We start from the raw sequence: 14,015 nt of genomic DNA on the forward strand, positions 1-14,015 counted from the left end.
ATCCTGTATTTGAATGGAATTTATGCATCATGTATGAAATGTATGAATATGCAACAGGCTATTGTTTTTAAGGGTTAATCTTTTGTTAACGTGGGTCTTTTTTCGGGCTCGTTCTGCCCAGAAAGAGGTACCCGGACGTCCGTAACTCTTTGTCTCTATTGTCTCATATTGTCCTAATCCAAACTGTCCACATTTTTATTACTCTAATTGTATTACTATTTTTATAACCAATTTATTACTATTAAACTTTTAAAATTTTAAAAACAAGCGATTGGCGTTTTCCACATCCGGCACATCGCAGCCTCCTCTCCCAGCGCGGGTCCGCGGGATGTCCCTTCCCGGCCCCTCTTCCCGAGTCCCATCCCGGCTGGTGTTATGCCGGGATGCTTCGAACAGGGCAGGGCAGGGCAGGGCAGGGAAGCTCCCGCCGCTCTCTCGTTTTGCCACCGTAGGGAGCAGCTCCCGGCCCTGCAGGACCCCACCGAGAAATGACAACCGGCCCCGCTGCCTTCACAAGCACACGAGGAGGTCTGGGGAGGAGAAAGAAAGGGTGTATTGCTGAAGAAAGAGCGCTGAATTGGGCCAGATTATTAAGTTCCCACCGGAGGGGGAAAAGGTGACACCACTAATGACATCGAGGACTTTTGTCAATGCCCGCCCTAAGGAATGATGCCTTGTGTGCCAAATGAACTCCGCAGTGCTGCCGTGCGGGAGGGAGAATCGAGCATGTCCCTGTCCAAATGGGTGCTCTGTGAAGGTTGCAAACTTCACAGAGCTCTGTGAAGGCTCTGTCAGGGTGCCCTGGGGCTGGTGCAGCTGCAGCACCCACTGGGATCTCCCATGGAACCACTCCCATCAATATTTCCTTTGCTCTGCCTGTCAACACCTCACCCACCGTTCTGATGCCACGTTGGTCCATCCATTTTCACTATCCCTTCAGGCTCTGCTTCTCCGTAAATCTCTCCTCTTAGATGTTTACTTTTCTGTGACCCATGTCCTCCAAGTGTCATATGAACTCCAGAGCAAGGAAGCCTTCCTTCCCTCCAGGCCTTGATGTTTGCACAGGAGGGACAGGGGAATCGTGATTGTCAAATATGGATTCTTGGATGAAAAATAAACACCTTCTCAGCTGAGCTAAATAAAAGTGGGCGAAGCAGAATGGAGGAAATAAACACTACAGAAAGTTACTTCTATCTTCTGCATATGGGCTAAAACAGAAACATTTTCTGGTTCATGTGATCTGGAAGAACCTTGACAGAGAGTTAGAGAAAGTAGCCAGTTTTAAGCAAAATTCTGTACCTTCTCCACCAATATCTGCTACCAAGAGAAGACTAAATCAGCCTTGGAAAGCTGCATTTTCTTTCTGTAAAAATGTGTTTTTCTTTGTTGTTGTTTTTTGGGTTTTGAGGTTTTTTGTTTTGGTTTTTTGGTGGGTTTTTTTTTGTTCATTTGTTTTGGTTTTTTGGTGTTTTTTGTTTGGTTGGCTGGTTGTTTTTTGTTTTGTTTTGTTTTTTAAAGTAAATACCATTGAGTACTTTGGATTTTGTAGAAACAAAACAATTTTGAGCTGGATCTTGGCAATTTCTTTTTCCTGTGAAGTCAGTCCTACCCTATCAGTTTACACAGATATAGAGTCACATAGTATTTTCCCTCTAATTGGACTCAGGGGGGATATTCTTTACAAATGACTTGTGCTTTTTTGTAAGGCACTTTTTTATAAACTTATATAGAACACTGATGGTCTACCTCTCTCAGGTAAACCTTGTTTTACAAATACAAGCTGCCCAAAACCTAGATTATCATACTTTTGGTTTTACCTATGAAACACATTTTCCACAGACCCAAACATGAAAAAGCCCTTTATTGGCTTTGCAGTAGAAGAAAACTGCTACATTGCACCAATTAAGTGATGTCTAAAGTTTGCTGACAGGTCAGTGGTTCCACCAAACATCCTTTAAGACAGAAAAGATGCTAGATTTGCAAAACAAATGTACTACTAATAAATATTACCAATTTCTTTCATTTGGATAGTATAAGTGGCAATGACAAAACAGACATTCGTCTAGAATATTTCTTTGCCATTCTAGGTAGTTTCCTGTTATAGTCATCAGTGTTTCCTCAGCATTAGATTTTAGATGGTTTCTTTCAGCCTTTTTAGTCTTCTTCCTTTTTATTTCTTTTTTTGGGGGAGGGGTTTTTCACTAACTTCAGAGGTAAGTCTTGTCAATTTTTAGAAAAAGAGCATCACTAAGCTTTTAGTTGTCTTTAGTAGCATTTCTCCTATGAGGTACAGATGAGTAGTGTGACCATGGAATTTAGATGTGTTTTTTATGAGTTTGTAACTTGGAAAATATCTCTGGGAAAGCACGGTGCAGCTGAGACCGGAATCATTGCCTTTGCAGCTTTGACCTTGGACTCCAACTGTGGGAATGTTCTGCTTATTATGGGAGGATGCTGCTTACACAGGGCTATAGACAAAGGAAATATTTGCAAACATAACTTTTATACCAAGTCTACAATAGATTTTTTTTCCCTGTGTAGCAATATTGGTTGCAGGTGTTTAATTTTTCAAGGTATTTCTTTTTCAAACAAGTCTCAAATGCAGATGCAATATGCCTGTTATATAATGATTTTGCTGACTCTTCATTTTCTAAACAAACTTATACGAAAAGTCTTTGTCTTTGATAATTATAACAAAATGTGTACCTCACACTGTAACCAAACTTGGTTTACTATTCAGTGCCAGAAATCACATTGCTGTAGTTACAAGTGTACTTCCTTCTCTGACAAGTGCATGTAAACACTCATTTCTCTCATTCTAATTATTAATGTACTCTGATATTCATGGAAGTTTATTTTATTCAGGGTAGATCATCTATTTCCAAGCTAAAACATTAGGAATGTTTTAATTTATTTGTCCTATAAATATTTATTTGTGTTTTTCATGTTGATATTTAGCAATTTGTACAGTCTCTATTTAAAAATCTGGGTTCTGCCTGTCCATTGCATTCAAGCTAAATTAACAACAAAGCATTCTATTCACAACCAAAACCAAAATCCCTAACAGAAATCAAATTGTTTGATGGAAAATGCATGAAAACCCTTTTAGAATAAAGGGAAAGTACCTGGTTTCTGCAGGGAGATCTGGTGTTACACGGGCATTACCAAGCTCCTTGTAGTACATTCATGATTAAGATTACAAGCTTCCAGACAAAGGATTATGTGTTTGTAGAGTTTGGGGCTTTTTTGGATTGCTTTTGTTTTGGGTTGGTTTTGTGTGTGTGCGTTTGTGGTTACAGGGTTTTTTTAACTCAGACAAAGCCTTGGAGCAGTCTTGGCAGCCTCACTCTCTCATGTTGCTGCTCAGTGTCTCCCTATCACTCATCTGGTAGCACATTTGGTTCTTGGCCAGAGGGCAAGACTTCAGTTTCAGAACAAGACCAAACAAGAATTTGTTTTTATGCCATCAGTGCTTCAGTGCACCATTAGCTTGAGAAAAGCTTTTTTCCAGTGTAGAATTTTATCCTGATGTCCTATAAATAAACACTATTCCTTTTAGTGTAAGTGCTGAAAAATAATATTTGATTTTAAGATCAGATGTAAAGCAGACTCAATTTGGTGATTAGCATAAGAGAAGTTAACTTTTTTCTACAGTAAAACAAAGTTTAATGTGGAATATTGTTATAAGGATATGATAAGCAATATGTCTTTTGTAAAAATAAATGCTTTATTAAAACAAGGTTTTGGAGTTTAAGTATATTGTGGCTTTTCATTCTTATTTCATTGTGAATATCCATTAGTTAGACTGATCATCATTCACATTTCCCCTATTTTTTCCTGGGGTGTTTTTTGAAATAAGTGGGGATTAAGGGAAAAGTAGTTTTACCTATGTGCTGTACCAAATACTCCTGATGGCACCATTGTCCCCTTCCTGGAGGGACAATGGATTCCTGAGGAGGAGCACACTGGGAACCTGAGACAAAGCTGGTTGAGGTGGACCCAGGTCCAGAGAGATGATGACCAGAATTTCCAGAACTTTTTCAGCTTCCCAAAGACTGTGATTTGACAGTGTTTCTGTATCCCACCACCAGCTCACCTAACAGTATGTGCTCATTCTGGAGCAGGATGAGCATGTGGTGACATTTTTATGGAATTAGCCAGAGTATATAAACAGGAGTTTATCCCAGGTTTAGACCTTCCTGCCAGCTGCTTGAAAGCAGATGATATCTAATCTGGTATAAATTGTAATGGTACAAAATCAGCCTTTTAACACATCTTAAAGAAACAAGAACATTCAAAAGGGACTAATAATAATAATAATTTGTTGTTGTTGTTGTTGTTGTTGCTATTGTTGCTGTTGCTGTTGTTGCTGTTGTTGTTGTTATCAGATCAGTTGTTTGTAAAATGTGGCTATGGCAGTTTGGATGCAGAAATAGTAATTCTGAATTTCAATTTACTCTTATTGGACCATACACTCCACTGTCATATTTCCACTGGCAGATAGCAAATTTGAGGAGGCCTCACATACCCCAGGCCTGGCCTTTTTTCCTTGTACCCATACGTTAATTCACCTTACCTAATGCTAGGTTACTCTGTTAGAGTTAACTAGGTTTTGGGGTAGGCAAAATTAAGGAAAGAAGCAAACTTGTAAACCTTTTACAGTGAAAGGCACTCAGTTGTTTCCCATTAAAAAACGATTAATAGATCTTTGGGATCTGTGGGCCCCAGCAATCCAAAACTGCACATTTAGATACGCTATTGGGGTTTCAGTGTTTAGATATAAGTAATAACTTATATTTTGGCCCAAAGTGGGTTGATGGGTCTCCCAAACATCTATCAGTGTGCAATGCTTCAGGGTGCAGTCCCCTAATCCCTCCTGAGCCAATGTAGCATCTCACTGGAGCTGAGAGGTGAATCCCACAGAAGTGTTGCTGTCGCTTTCCTTGCCCCAGCTCTGGCACACACCTGATCCTTTGGTAAACCAAATCTTCTTTCTAACCTGGTAGTATTTTTTGTGATAACTATTACAAGAAAAATAGCAGAGAATTGAGGTACCCTGAAATGTGCTTTCCATGTTTTATTTTACCCAGTGACACTTCTGGAGGTTCTGCCCCACCTGAGAAGTTGGAACACTCGTGATACAGCAGAATTGTCCCTGGTGAGTCAACAAAAAACTGACACATCAAGGAAAAAAACATGTGGTATTCTGCTAATTGAGCTGAGCTGTATTCAGCTAGGGCTAACAAGGGTGCCAGAGCAGGTGGAAAGGTGTGGTCTTACCACCCTTCCAGGAGAATGGGAAAAGAGCAGGAAATACCTCTGCAAACCTGTATTCCGCTCAGCCACCGAGTGGAACTGCTCCCCCAGGAAGGTAAAGCCCTAAATCTTTACAGCAGAAAATAATAGGTGTTATGGGAGAGGGCTTGTAACGTGCTTTGATTTTAAATTATTCTTTTAAATATCATGCAAAATTGATCTGTACTCTTGCTAATGGCACTTGAATAAGGGGCTTGTGTTATAAAATACTAGTGTAGAAAATAGCTCTCAGTTACTTACCTTGAAGAACACATTGCTGATACAGAACAACAGATGGGGAACAGGCAAAAAGCTCAGTTAAGTTAGATATTGTTCAAGGTTGTGGCTTAAAGAATAAAACACATTCTAGCTCTACAGTGGCAGGAGGATACTATGTATCCATTGCCCCAATTTTTAAGTTCAAAGTTCTGTATGTTACTGCAGCTAATTGTCTGAGGCTGGTGAGTTCACAGATACACTTTGATTTGTGACTAATATCAGAGAATACTCTGCTAATAAAATTTCCATTCAAATAGGCCTATAATTTGCCATGTATTTTATCTGAATATCAATGTGCAGCTTTTAAAATCCATACATCTTTCTATAGTTTTTAACTCAGACACATTTAATCCAAGTTGGGTATTTAAAATACTGTCCTCTGGTGAGTCAGTGATATAATTTCTCATTAGATCAAATTTGTGTTATGGTATTAAAGCTGTATTTCCTTCTTTTTTTACTATTCTTCAAACATGAGTTTGAAAGGTACATATTTAATTTAAAGGTTAACCTATAATCTGCATCACAAATACTTCTGATCTTCAAATATCTTCAGCACTTCCTTGTGCTCTTTGCTACAATCACCATTCACCAGGTTTCTAAATTTTCTACCCATTCTGCAGCTAGCAGGGAAATCATTTGGCATTCTGTTCTGCTGGCAGACAAGGCAGACTGTATCTTCAGTTTTGTCAAAATAATCACGTTATCTTACCCTCTTTAAAGGAGGGATTTTTCTAATCCAGATCTTTCCAACGCAGGCGGATTAGGGAGTGACCCAGCAGCGCTGTTGGTACATTCAGTGCACTTGCAGCCTTTGATAGCCCAAAGTACAGGGGGAAGTGCTGACACCTTAATCTAGCCAAGCTGCAGCCAGACAGCATCCTTGGCTGGCTACAGCTCAGATTTGAGGCTGAGAGACCATCAACTCCCCTTTCTGCCTCCCTGGGGGCACTGCTAAACTCAGAGCTGTGCTGACTGAGTGCAGCTTGTGCTCAGCTCTGTGCCTTGGCAGGGCAGCATCCCTCTCAGTCTGCAAACCCAGCCCAAGACATTAAATCCCGCCAGTCCACTGGTTGTTTATCCAGGTTTTTGCAACTCTTGCTGTATAAAATTAGCACTGTGTTACTACTTTCCAGACTCTGCTTACAATGGCTAGGCTCCTGATACACAATTCCCTATTAATTTAAAGTCACAGGAATAATCCCTGTCAATACTCACCCCCTTTTTAATGAGTAAAACATATTGTATCTGATAAACAACTTTCAAGCTAAAACTTTGAAGGTTCTTTTTTTCTTTAGACCTGTTTCTTAGATATCCTTTGTGCCCATTGCAACCCTTTTGCCACTTTCTAAAAGCCTTTGAAGTGTGGACATCAGAACTTTACAGAAGGTGCCAGTTATGCTGTTCCCACCAGTGCCAGAGAGAGACAGTAACTCCCCAACTCACACTCATTATTCTACCCTCCTACATTAAAACATCATTAGTCTTTGGGGTCATAATTTCATATTGCACTGGGAACTCCTGTCAGACTGCTCCTCTTCTGTGGCATCCTATTCAGCTTTCTGATCTTCTTTCAATAACAGAGCTGTTTATTAGCAGAGGTAGGATGTCTTTCTTGTTTCAATTATTTGTTTGGCTGCATTACCATGTGTTCCATGAGAACAGGTTCAACAATCCAAAGGGAGAGCTTTTCTGGCCTTCAATTACTTCTCCTCATCACCACTGATCCCCATTTTCATCCATAATGCCTACACATCTCTTGAGTTGGAGATGGAAATTTTTTCCTCAGTAAGTGGGTTTTGTTCATTGTAATTTTGTGAATTTCTTAAGTCGCTTTTTGCTATTGCATAGTGCTGATGTTTTAAATGGCATATCATGTCACTCAGAAAAATGTCTTACCAGAATTCAAAAGAATATTGTATCTGAGTAGTTTCTTTTGGCTTGACCTAGACAGAGTTGATTATACTGCACTACTATAAAAATCTATTTAGGCTCCCCATAACTGAAAATTTTCATGTAATGTGTTATGTTAGAAAAATGCACACAGTATTATATGATAAAAATTAAAAAAAAAAAGAAGAGAAAAGATTGTGAGCTTGAATCTTCTGGTGCTTCTAATATCTAAAGACTTGAGTGGTAAAAGTGCATTTTTTAGGTCCACTTCTTGAAACATTCTGAAACCTCTATATACTGGTATACTGGTATATACATCTATATACCTCTATATACTGTTATTTCAGTAGTCACACTGAAATCAATAGCATAAATGTCACTGAAAACCTCAGCCAAATCAAGGTTCATATGCTATTTTAGAGTTAATTGTTCAATAAGGATGTAACAGGCAATCAAATTAATAATGTTTAGCTTGTTCTGCCTTGAATACTAATTAAGTAATAAAGGAAGTACACTGGATGGTCATATAGTAGCCATAACATGTAACATAGAAAATAAGCATGGAGAAAAAAACTGGAAGAAGAAATTTTGAAGTGATGAGAAATAAAGAAAGGAAAATTAAAAAGAACTGAAAGTACAGAAGTGTGTGCAGGGGGCAGAGACCTTTTAAGAATAGACAGAATTAAGATAGTTGGTCCCACAGAAAAAGAAATTATTGATAAATACTTTTCACTTAATTCTCATGCAAATCATACTTCACATAGATCTCTCTTTTTAGTGAAATTTCACCAGAATGTGATTATTTTGCTATTTCTTTACTACCTCTAGCATATCAAAGCATGTCTTTCTAGGTTTTGTCTCTGAAAATTTGGGTTCCCTAGAAGAGGCAGATTGTGAATTCCTTCTATCACAATTTTGTCATTTATTTTGCTTACTTTTATGTACCATGCAGAGGAAATAAAAAGCACAATGTCATCATTGACACTTCTTTATCTCTTACATCCAGAAGCATACTCAGTTTAAATCTTCCACTTTTTTGAAGTCAAGTTTTCTCTGTACACCTGTAGCACAGTAAATCACATCATTACCTTGTCCTTTAATGTGTCAGAACTGCAGTAGCTCTGAGAATTGAAGCTGTTGCTGATTGTAGATATTAATATTTTAAACTTTCACCAATTACATGAGGGTTAGTTTGAGTAAAACTGTCATATTTGCTTTTGATTTGAAATACAACTTTTTAGTTTTTATTTACTATGTTCTATCCTTGCAATAAAAGTTTCCATAGAAAGTATAGAAAATTTAATTTGATATTTTGTAGCTTCTTTTTTACTTCTCCTGAAGCAAATTTTTGTGTTTTCCTTTACTAAACTTAGCAAGAGTTAGTGCTGGAGATGTTTTCCTCCCATCAGCCTCCTTCCCCTCCACCTCCAAAACCTTTGCCAGTTCAGGTCTTTTAAAAATTTAAGTCATGGCCGGCCTGAATCTTTGACAGACTTTTCTGGTAAGGAAAGATTGTTTAACTTGGAAGCAGGTCAGGCGACAATTAAAAGTGTGTAAAGGAGAAAAAGAAAAATCACTTCACTGTAAGAGAAACTGGCTGAATGAGTTTTTTTCCAAGGTGCTGCTTACCAAAGGATATAAAGAATCTGAGCCACTGCCACAGTAGATGTTGAAGTCCTGCCTGACTCCTGGCATTCTTCTCTGATCACTGGAATTACACCAGTGTTAGGGCTATGTAAAATTGTGATGTGTTGGACTGCTCAAAGAAAGTCCTCTAAGGTTGTTTCCATTCCACAAAATTAAACAATAGTAGTTTTATTAAGTCTAGGAGGAGTAGCAATGACCCAGAGGAAATGGCAGTCACTCTCCAAGTCCTCTAGGTTGTGAGCTGTGTCACCTTCATTCTAATGGTTAAATTAAACCTGCAGTGGCTTCTCATCTTCATTTTGATGAGTAGAGACACTCTTAATAACTTTGACTTGTTCCCAGTGATAACTCTGACTCCTGAAGTTGTGAAGTAACAGAAAAAAGAAATCTAATATGTTCCCAATATATGGAGACTGTGCTATTCTCTGAGACTGTAATTTGGGAAGGAAAATACACTACTAAAAGAAAATTAACAGTGTTTTCCCAAAACATTTAAAAGCTGAGGTGATGTTGCTGAAACACCATCATTTCATGTCTCTGTTGCTGACACAGCTTGCATAGAAACAGTTTTAATAAAGTCATTACAGGGTCAATGGAAAATCTCTGTACATATCAGAAGTATTTTGAGTGATTTATGTAAGTCCATGGATATTCATTATGATGATGTTCTTTCATGTTTCCATTGACAGGCAGAGCAATGTCACCGGTAATGTCCAAAATAAATTATATCATCATAAAACTGGACCTTAAATGCAACAGAATTAAATTTAAGGTAACTGCTAAAGTCTGATAATTAAGGAAAGTTAAAGGACATATTTCAAACAGTAAATTGCCCTGCTCTGGGTAAGTGTTGTCATTCAGTGGGCTTTGTGACACAGAAACAGACACATCATTTGTAATCCGTGCTACAAGTGCAAGGAAGGGAATGCAGTGAGAGAGCCAATTCTAAATTCCCTCACCTTGCCTGGTTTATGGGCATTTTGTATCAATACACTGTTCTCAATGCCCTGTGTCTCTGAGCACTTCAGTTTTCTGTATTAGGTGTTCACCATTGTCTGTAACTATCAAAAGATTCCTCAGTGAGGGTTCACGTGTAAGTACTCATAATTATCCCCAGTAATTGTGCAACTGGCCCCAGAGAAAATAAGGAGTGCTCAGGATTTCCTGATCCAGCCTGCTTTTATATTGCCATTTATGTGGAATGATGACAACTAAAGACAGAGATGTGTGTATTGTGCTTAGGATCTCTGACTAGTAATAAGAGACTGTCAACATTTGGCACAGGGATTATCACAATTGGCTGAAGAGGATCAAAACCTCAAGGACAAGCAACAAAGATATGAATTTTCTTGCCTGAGATTATTTATAATCAAAAACAGAATTCTGAAGCAAATCAGCTGGTTAGTTTAAGCCAGCAATAAATTTTTCCTTGGGTTCAGTGAGGCCAAGGTTCATCCCACATATTATGGATTTCCCAGTTTATCCTCCCTTCCACACCAGGCCTAGCATACACCTTAATTTTAAAATACTGCAGGCCATGTTCAACACAGTGTGTTCACTTCACGGAATATACAAAACCAAACTGGAAACTTGGTTCTCTGATCAGCTGAAACAGAGGTTAGCCAATTTCTTCACCATGAAACACTGAGAAATGTGAGCAATGTTCATAAAGGTCTGAATCATGAAGGCTATTAAATGTTCTGGGTCAGACTGCCACTTTCAGAGAAACAGTAGAAACTAACATAAAAGGGTTTTTTGTAAAAGCCCTTTAAAAAGTCAGCATTTCTGGCTACTATACCAACACAGGGAACATTTACTTTTATATCCATCACTGGTGATGTGCCAGAGCCCTTTCCATCCAGTAAATAGTCCAGAGCAGAATCAATTCTGCAAATTTTCCCATTTCACTTTCATTAATCCTGAGTTTTTCCTCTGAAAATGCTTCTGTAGGCATTACAGGGCCCCTAACTTCAGGATCCAGTCATATCTGTAGTAGTTTTTCCCAAAATATAGAAGATACCAATACACATCTGTGCCACATTTCTTGAAAGCTTTCACTGCTCCTGGGGACAAGTAAAAATGCTTAGAAAAGCTGGGTAGGAGGGCTTGTTCCTTCATAATCATCTAAAGCCATCAGAGTGGTGTTTCAGTTCTTTGTGATAAATGAGAACAAGCAGGAAGAAGATCAAGTGAAAGAGAAGATAATTTTTCTATGTTGAAACCTATCATTATGATGAAATTAAGAATATTATTAATATCCTCAAGGGCACAATCTGAAAAAAAAGGCCAACATTTTGAGACTCCAACTTAATACACACAATTTGCATGCTGTTATCCTAGATTTGACGGCTAAAAAAGAGTGAAAGCTTCAGTATTTTAATCCAGTCATAAATTTTGGGTCAAAGAAAAAGGAGAGGTTTTATTTTCCTCAACTTTAAAAGTTGTACCTGCATGAAAGCCTTGCTGTATATCCCATATCAGGGCATGTAACTGCTCAGCCCACTGATTTTGATCAGTGAAACACTACAACTTAAGGGTCCTATGGGAAACTGATGAAAAAAAAGTATAAAAATAATAAATCTTGGAGTTATGTATAGAGAAAACACTGCTCTTTGCTTTAGCAGCTTTACAGTTGTTCAGCTGCTCCATTGCAGACCAAGAACCATGCAGAGAGGAATGGAAACAAGATGGGTGGAAACAGGCAAAGTAAAATTTATAGAGCCAAACATGTCTGCAGTTTCTCACTAGGTAAGACTGTTTGCTAATATCAAAAGCTTTATTTGATTCTTAATTATATGCAAGAGTAATGTGATTTTTAAAATTAAAACGTAAATAATAAGAAAGAAGTTCTGTGATTTTTTATTTTCATTAAATTCACCCTGGAATGAGTGATTCGGACTGAATACTTTTGTTGACTTTTTTCAGTAAAATGGTTCAGTTGTGCTCGAATTGAAATAGTTTTATGGTCATATGATCTTACACTCCTAGCCCCTTATTCTGGTGCTGAGATTTCAGTGTTAAACTCAGGGTAAAGAAGAAAATCCAGTTCAAGGAACAAACCAGCTTCTCTACTTTTCTTTGTTTGTGTCAAGAGAATATAAGTTATTTCCATAAATTTACATACCAATAAATTTATAGCAATTTTTGGACCAGGGATGATATTAAATTTGCTTCAGAAATATTTATTCATACATATTCCTATATGGATGTGCTTTACTCATTCTGAAACAATGCAGCTGCTTCTGAAGAAGACCATGGCTAGATTAATGAACTGAAAGTTTCAAGATTTTATGACTGCTAAAAAGTCAATTGCTTCCTTAAAACATTCTAATCAGCTAGAGAGACCATCACAGAGCAACACAGATTTATTTGATTCACAATCAGATACACATATTTTAATGTAGCCTTCTCTGCCAGCTTTAGTTTTTACTTTCATTTATATCCTACAAGTGTGTAATAGGAATAAAATCAATTTTCCAGTATTTTTGTAAATTAACAAGTAAGATGCTTGAACCTTGTAGCTCAATGTTCAATTTACCAGTCTGAGGATGCTCTAAACCTTTTGGTTAAAAATTTGTGATCACTTAAGTAAACCCACTGTTTTGAAAATTAATTAGATAAGGGGAAAAAATACAACAACCAAAAAGCAGAAATGTCCAAGAAAATGCATTCTTTTGAGAGATGGAAAAAAGCATCAAGATACCATGAGTGACTGAAAAACAATTCATGATCCACGGTGTGATTCAGACAAATAGTTCATCAGAAAGTTGTTCCAGAGGTTGTGAACCCCCTGATTTGCCCTTTAGCTCATTTTATTTTGACTCTGGGAACCATTCATCATCCATCCATCCATCCATCCATCCATCCATCCATCCATCCATCCATCCTTTTCTCCCTACAGCTACTAGTTTCTTCTATGACTAATATATTTTATGGTTTTGAGTTAGTTTCTACTAAATCCTCTAGTTAAGGTGAGTTTTTTATTCTCTAATTCAGATTCTGTACAGTATGAACGGGTCACAGGTGAGCCAAGTCTTTGCAGTGCTCAGCCAGTAATGAGAGGGAGCAGAAGCTTGACCAGTGTTCATATAAATTGCATCCTACATTTCCAGGGTCGAGTCAGTCCCTAGTTTCACATTTCAAATACTGTGTTTTGCCGTGGCTTTTAACAGCCTCACTAAAAGACCTAAAACTTTGGAGAGTTCTCTCAGTACTTAACTTTCAACTCAGTTCTTTAACTTTAAAAAATCTGATTATTTACATTAATTCAAGAAAACTGCCCTAAGCATAATATTTGAAATCTTGGGATGTTGGAGAATGTGCCTTTCTGACTCATAATAAATTAAATTAAATCTCTCCCTGTCAGTTCACCTCTTTATCATAACCTTACAATTTAGTTCTGTAATACCTAAATTCAAACCAAATTACTCAGAGAGATTTGCATACTTGGCTAGGTTTATTCCAGCCTTCTTGGCTGCACTTCTGCTCTCAGTGCTTTTCGCTGAAATAAAATGAAATAAAGAAAATCTGCCTTATTTGTGTCTTTCTGTCCTAGCTTCATGTAGTGAGAAATGGCTGGGAATGGCATAAAGAGGCTCAGAGCAAAAGGAGTTCTAACAGAAGAATGCAGCAGAAGCATTCTGCAATAATTTATTACAATACTGGACCACTCTGTGGCTTACAATTCAGACCATACAAACAGGACTTTATGTTCTGTATGAAAATATCCAAGAGCACTGATAAAGTAGAGACCTAATCAATTTTGGTTTCTTTCCCCCTCCCAGTACTTGTGTGACACTAGACTGTGTCCAGCCAGGCCTAACACAAACTATCTCAAAGCAATTTGTGTTACCACAATATGGGGAAGTTTGGGGGTTTTTATCCCTTAAATAAAATTTCATCAG

The sequence above is a fragment of the Ammospiza caudacuta genome, chromosome 2, assembly GCF_027887145.1.
Source record: "Ammospiza caudacuta isolate bAmmCau1 chromosome 2, bAmmCau1.pri, whole genome shotgun sequence".
Classification (NCBI taxonomy): domain Eukaryota; kingdom Metazoa; phylum Chordata; class Aves; order Passeriformes; family Passerellidae; genus Ammospiza; species Ammospiza caudacuta.